Below are 6000 nucleotides of genomic sequence, written 5' to 3'. Positions count from 1 at the left end.
TACTGGGGGGGGGGATCCTCCATCGGCTGGGGCTCTCGCAGACGTCGCCCAGCCCCGAACTGGGTGACATGATAGAAGATTGTGTGTTGGAGAAGTCCTTGCATTGGGTAGTGCGATGATCAATAGTAGCGTGCGTGCCTTTCAGATTATTTCTGAGGCATTTAGATGTCATTAGATAGTGCAACAATCATAGCGAGTGACAGGGAAAGTCAGCGAGTGCAAGGAGGGGTATTGCATGCAACAAGAGTCATTGCCTGCTGACTTATACCAGAAGGCCCAGTAGCATGCATATTGGAACACAGCAGACATAAACTATTCAAATGCTCTCTGACACAGACGAAGACGAAAGGATCTATTCTAGCTACTGGCCTGTAATGATTTCTGATACTGGGGGGAAAAAGCATCAGAAAAAAGCAGCAGGGCCTGTAAGAGAGCGGAAAAACACAACAAAAGGAGCAGTATCCCGCGGTGCAGATTGATTCCTATCAGCTGGTACATAGACAGTGACCTGCGGGGAGAGCTTATCTGGGCTCACACTCGATCTCCCCTACATTCTGATCCCACTGCTGCAGGGTGAGGACTGCTTGGCAGGAACAGAGGAAGAGCGGGGATGGACGGACAGACGGATGGATGGAGGGATGATGAATGGATAGCTGAGTGGATGGATGGATGGAGGGAGGGAGGAGAGGAATGAAGTGAAGGATGGGGGGGTAAATGAAGGGAAGACCGGGGGAAGACAGGGAAGGGGGAATGAAGGGAGGCTAGGGGTCGTGGTGAGATGGAGAGATGGAGCGATGGTGTCTGAAGAAAGCCTGATAGATAGGGGACAGAGTGGGAGGGACATCAGGGGAGGACGAGCCTGTCTCCGCAGAGCAATCGGGGGATGATCAGCAGATGGGAGGGCAGAGAGAGAGAGACAGAGGGAGAGAGGGGGGGGGGCAGGAGAGATGAAGGGGATAAAGCAGAGGTAGCAGCAGTGTAACGAGTAAGTACCCGGCCCAAATGCAAGATGGTCAAAGCAGGCCCTGCCCGTCACAATGCAGAACAGATTGCTGTGCCATAACATACTTGAAAAAAATCTGGTGTCGGAGCACCATAACAGATCCAAACATAGTCAGTGATGGCACACCTTGACACAGATAAAAAACATAATCACAGCACCCCCACACATTGACAACATTATTCATTATTCTCTGCATACAGTAGGCCTTATAAACACAAAACACACGTGTGCAGGTTGATAATAAATAAGTTCTACTTGCATCATAGTTTGTTTCCCACATACATGTAGACTTCCCATGAAGCCAACAGGTGTCGCTACATCTAGCTCGGGCAAGGAGCAAGGCTGCCTGTGGTATCTGCAAAACAGATTGACATTTGGGTCACCTTCTTGGGGAAAATGTCCTCTGTCCATGCCGGGATAATCATCATGCAGAGAATAGATACGATGATGTCGGCAGGCTCCGGCGGCTCCCGGGCTCCGACACGTCGGCTCTTGCTGAGTGGAACTAGTGCTGTTTGCTATTTCACCTTTCTTTTGAAAGAAACTGGCTATTTTGGGATGCTTTGCCTTTTCTTTCTCAGCTGCTTCTTTCAGTTTTCGCTTCTGAAAATCTGCTTTTGTGTTTGTAGCCGACTCCATGTGTCTCACGTAGCCTACAAGCTGTCTTAACTCTAACTTCTCTTCTACCACAGTAGTCCACATGTATTCACACCATGCGGGGGCAAATTTTGCACATTTTTGAACATCAAATCACTCATTCATCTTGGAATCTATTCTTATTTCAACTTAATTTAGTTAATGTAACACAGATGTATGAGTCAATATAAAGCTGTTTGTTATTGTATTATTTATTTGGTGAATGAATGAATGAATGAATGAATGAATGAATGAATGAATGAATGAATGAATGGCGTATATGTGACACCATGGAGCAGATGACTTGGCCTACCATTGAAGTTTAGTGGCCGCGTGAATACTGTATTCATTATGGGCCCTTCAAGTGAGGTTGTGGTGTTTACCGTGAATACGACATAAGTCCAATTGATGTAGTATTAACGACATGTTCAGTGGACATTTTCTGAACGCTTCGACACTTCGAGTTCAAGACGCAGGACGTGTCTTGTGACGTTTTCAGAAAATGGCGGACGCCATGGAGGTGGATGCAAGTAAATATATGGTCATTTTAGCCCTATAGAGCTTTTCATAGACATTTTATAATATGTCTGAGGAACAGGTTGATATTCTCAACAGTCTCATCTTTTTTTCCTCTTTTGGCTTCTAGTTAACTGCGCATGTTCACGACGTTGACCATTTGAATGCCAAGCGCGTCGTGTCCTTTACACGACTTCCGGTCTCGTAAACACGAGTTCACGACTTTCATTTGAAGGCAGCAACACTGTAGGATCTTGAGACCATATGTATATGATGGGATGGCGGCGTGAGAAAGACGCAGCTGCGTTACCCTGCTTATATGGTCGTTTTGCCGCCGAGAGGTATGGAACGATAGGAGAGATACAGAAGAGCAGCACGGAGGATGACTGAGCGTGAATGGCGCGAACGCGAGAACAGACAATGAGGAGAAAACAGCGGAACAGACAGGTGGGTACACAAAGGGAGGAGAGGAGAGCTGACAGAGGAGGCGAAGAGAAAACGTTCACTTAAGCGGGCTGACGCGTTCATTGTTGGGTTCGGTGAGAGGCGTTCACATGTGACTAATCAAAAGGACAGGATATGAGAGAAGGGGGTGGGGGGAGGGAGGGAGGGAGGGACCGAGGCGGTTATGATAATTTAGACCAACGGTTAAAAATTGAACAAACTGAAGATAATTCTCCGCACTGCTCCTTTAATCCTATACTAATTGACACGGTGCTGATTCAACCAACCTGACCTTCCCTCCCAGCCCATTAGTCCTTCACAAGCAGATCCAGTCCACTGTCAATTAACTGACTTTTAATGAAGAGAAGGGTTGTTGAGCAAGCCCTACAACTGTTCTGCTAATGTAACACACCGCTGGCTCTACTGCTTTTAACGACAACCTGTGAGTCTATCGCTGCACAAGGAGACAATTTCAAGAAGTGGGTATAGTGAAGGGTACGGCGTTGTCACGGGCAAGGGGAAGTATGCTGCTTAGGAAATATGAATGCGAGGCACACTTTACGCGCATTGAGTGCATACTTCCTCAGGCAGCAATCATGTGTGTATCCACTTAAAATGTGTCGCCTGAAGTGTGCATATTGTACAGCCACATTCACCGTGTCGAAGCAGCCTCAAGTGTGAATTGAATACAGGCCTAGTTTTCGTGCTAAATGTGATTCCCTCTCCTTATTTTTCCAGTATGGTGTTTTCCTAAGAAGCCCTTTTGCCACCTAAATCATCATCACATGCAAAAGTCTGAACAAGCTTTCAAGATTCTGGATCAAAATCTACCCCTATACTGGAACCTCAACACAACAGTCAGAGGTTTCTCCATTCTAACTAGCTGAAAACACAAAGACATAACACTACCTCAATGGACATCTTGTAGTCTGATCTTCCTACTCAACACAGCGGGACTTCCCCCCTGATTCGACTCCTTTGTCCCTTCCCATAAGCAAATCATAAGACATCTGTTAGACTGTGCAGAAAGCAAATGAGAGCATCCCTTATTCACCGTGAAAACAATCTACTGGAATCAAAGACACAACAAAGACGAAAGCAGTGCAGGAGAGAGGATACAAACGGCAACTCATGGCCATTATTTCTCCACTGCCATCAGAGACATTCACATCAGAGACGCTCACGTCATCAGGGGGCAGAATGATATATTATAATAGCTTCTCTGACACTTCCATGCCTTTCTGTTGTGCTCGGACACTACTGCCAAAATGTTATTGAAGCCACCTCAGAAATACTGTACTGGGTCTCATAGAGACCGCCTCTATGAGACCCAGTACAGTATTTCCAAATGCATGCCAGATGGGTGGGGGGAGCATATGTGACAAGGCCAACAAGTTTGGAGAATTGCAGATATTTGAAAGTCAATTTAGCAGAACTTTCCCGTTATTGACAACTTAGTGGACATGATCTGAATTTCTCTGGGTGGTAAAAAACCCACCCATCTGGTGCTCTGCACAGATTAAAACAAACAGCAAAACTGGTGGTATAGTTAGGCTACCAGTAGTAGCAGTAATAGTAAAAGCAGTGAACTAGCTGTGGTACAATCCATGCATCCTGCTTTGTAAAGTCACCCTATTATAAATTAATGATAAATTAGGCTACCAATAATGTGATTCAAGAGGTAAATACTTACAAACCCTTGCTAAGCACCTCCATACTCATCAGTTCAAGTAAACATTGTAGTTGTCACAGGTTTAGGATGCTAACAGCTGGGCTTTAACGGCATAATTCCTGCAGGAATCCCCATGGGGATAAAGCTACACAACGACATCTTTATTATCCGCTAATTTCTTAATCAATCTAGGTAGCCTACTGAAGGTTCCTATTAACAAAGGTTTCATTGTGTACTTTCTAGGCTAATCAAGGCAATACTCTCCTAGAAATTTGTTTTTCCTTCATAATAATTGTTCATAGCTCTACCCACTTGTAAACAGTTTATTAAACTTAACAGAAATAGCTGTGAATGATATATTTTTTTTTAATAAAATGTACTAATAACCTATTAGTACATTTTCTCCAAAAATCTTTACTTGAACTTCAGTCATTTGCAATACGTTTTTGTGTTGACACACAGTGCCGCAATAGGATGTGAGACTGGCGGACACATATTTCGCTCTGCTCCATTCATTGATACAAAGTGCTCTATGAGCCACAACCAAGTACCAGTTTTGTGAACACGTGCACTATTTTGTGATGAAGCTTCTTTCTAGAAATGTTTCCTGACTTGACTTAATTGATGGGGCGGTGCTCGCTAAACCCTCAGCTCTCACTGTGGAAGGTGTGGTATGATCTCTCACTCGCTAACAAAGAGAAATGTCTCCAGGCATTTCTGGCAGCTATTGTTAAGATGTGATGAACCCGAGGCGCTGCGTGTGCACCTTTCTCTCCACAGATCGAATGGTCACAGCAGAACTCAAGTTAAGCCACTTAAGCCACTTATGCTAATTTTGTTCCTAGTTGCAGTGATAGTCCAGTAATCTTCAGTCACAAGTGACAATTTTAAAATTACTTTAAGAAATGTTCTGGTCCTATTAGACATGAATCCCTTCCAATCAATCTATCAGGTTCAGTGCTTTTTGTTCGTTTGAAAGCGCCATTATTTTTTTTAAACCCGCAAGGCAACGACTGTTACAGTTATTTTAGATGTTAAATGGTGAGTATATGTGATTTAAAAGATTAATGTCCATCCTGAATGCAGGCATTTGAGCCTGTGTTATTGTGTTATGGGACATTTTCTAGGCCTTATTGACATTGAAGGATGGGTACTGTTTGGTCCTGGGTTCTATTAAGGCTGTTACTTGTAATACAGAGACATTGCTTCCTTTCACAGGAGACATTTCCATTTACTCGCACTGCAAATCAAAATGTTAGAGTTTGTGCATGGAGATTATTGATATATTTCCTACCAATTTACAAACAATTTCATCGTTTTTATTGGTAATTTCCCAGTGGGCATGAACAATTGCTATGAAAGAAAATATAATTTTTATTTATTTAGAATAAGTATTGCCTTCGAGAATGCACACAAGTAAGCCTTCAGTGCAAGAGTGTTCCTTGCATTGATAGGTAATCGAGGATGGGTTTATGATAAGATAAGATAAGATCAGATCAGATCAGATCAGATCAGATCAGATCAGATCAGATCAGATCAAATGTATTGCCCCCAAGGGGAAATTTGTCTTGGCCAAAGAAAACGTGGCTTGATTCTTGGGAATTAAAAACTCACACTGTTACCATAGTAAACCTTTGGTGACTACTAGTTATCAATATTGACCTGTTATCAGAGGTGTAGTCTGACTCAACAGAGGGCAGGTTGTAGCTATCGTATAAGCTCTGCCATT

Source organism: Poromitra crassiceps (assembly GCF_964638095.1).
Source record: "Poromitra crassiceps genome assembly, chromosome: 15".
In the NCBI taxonomy this organism is placed as follows: domain Eukaryota; kingdom Metazoa; phylum Chordata; class Actinopteri; order Beryciformes; family Melamphaidae; genus Poromitra; species Poromitra crassiceps.
This window is presented reverse-complemented; position numbering follows the sequence as displayed.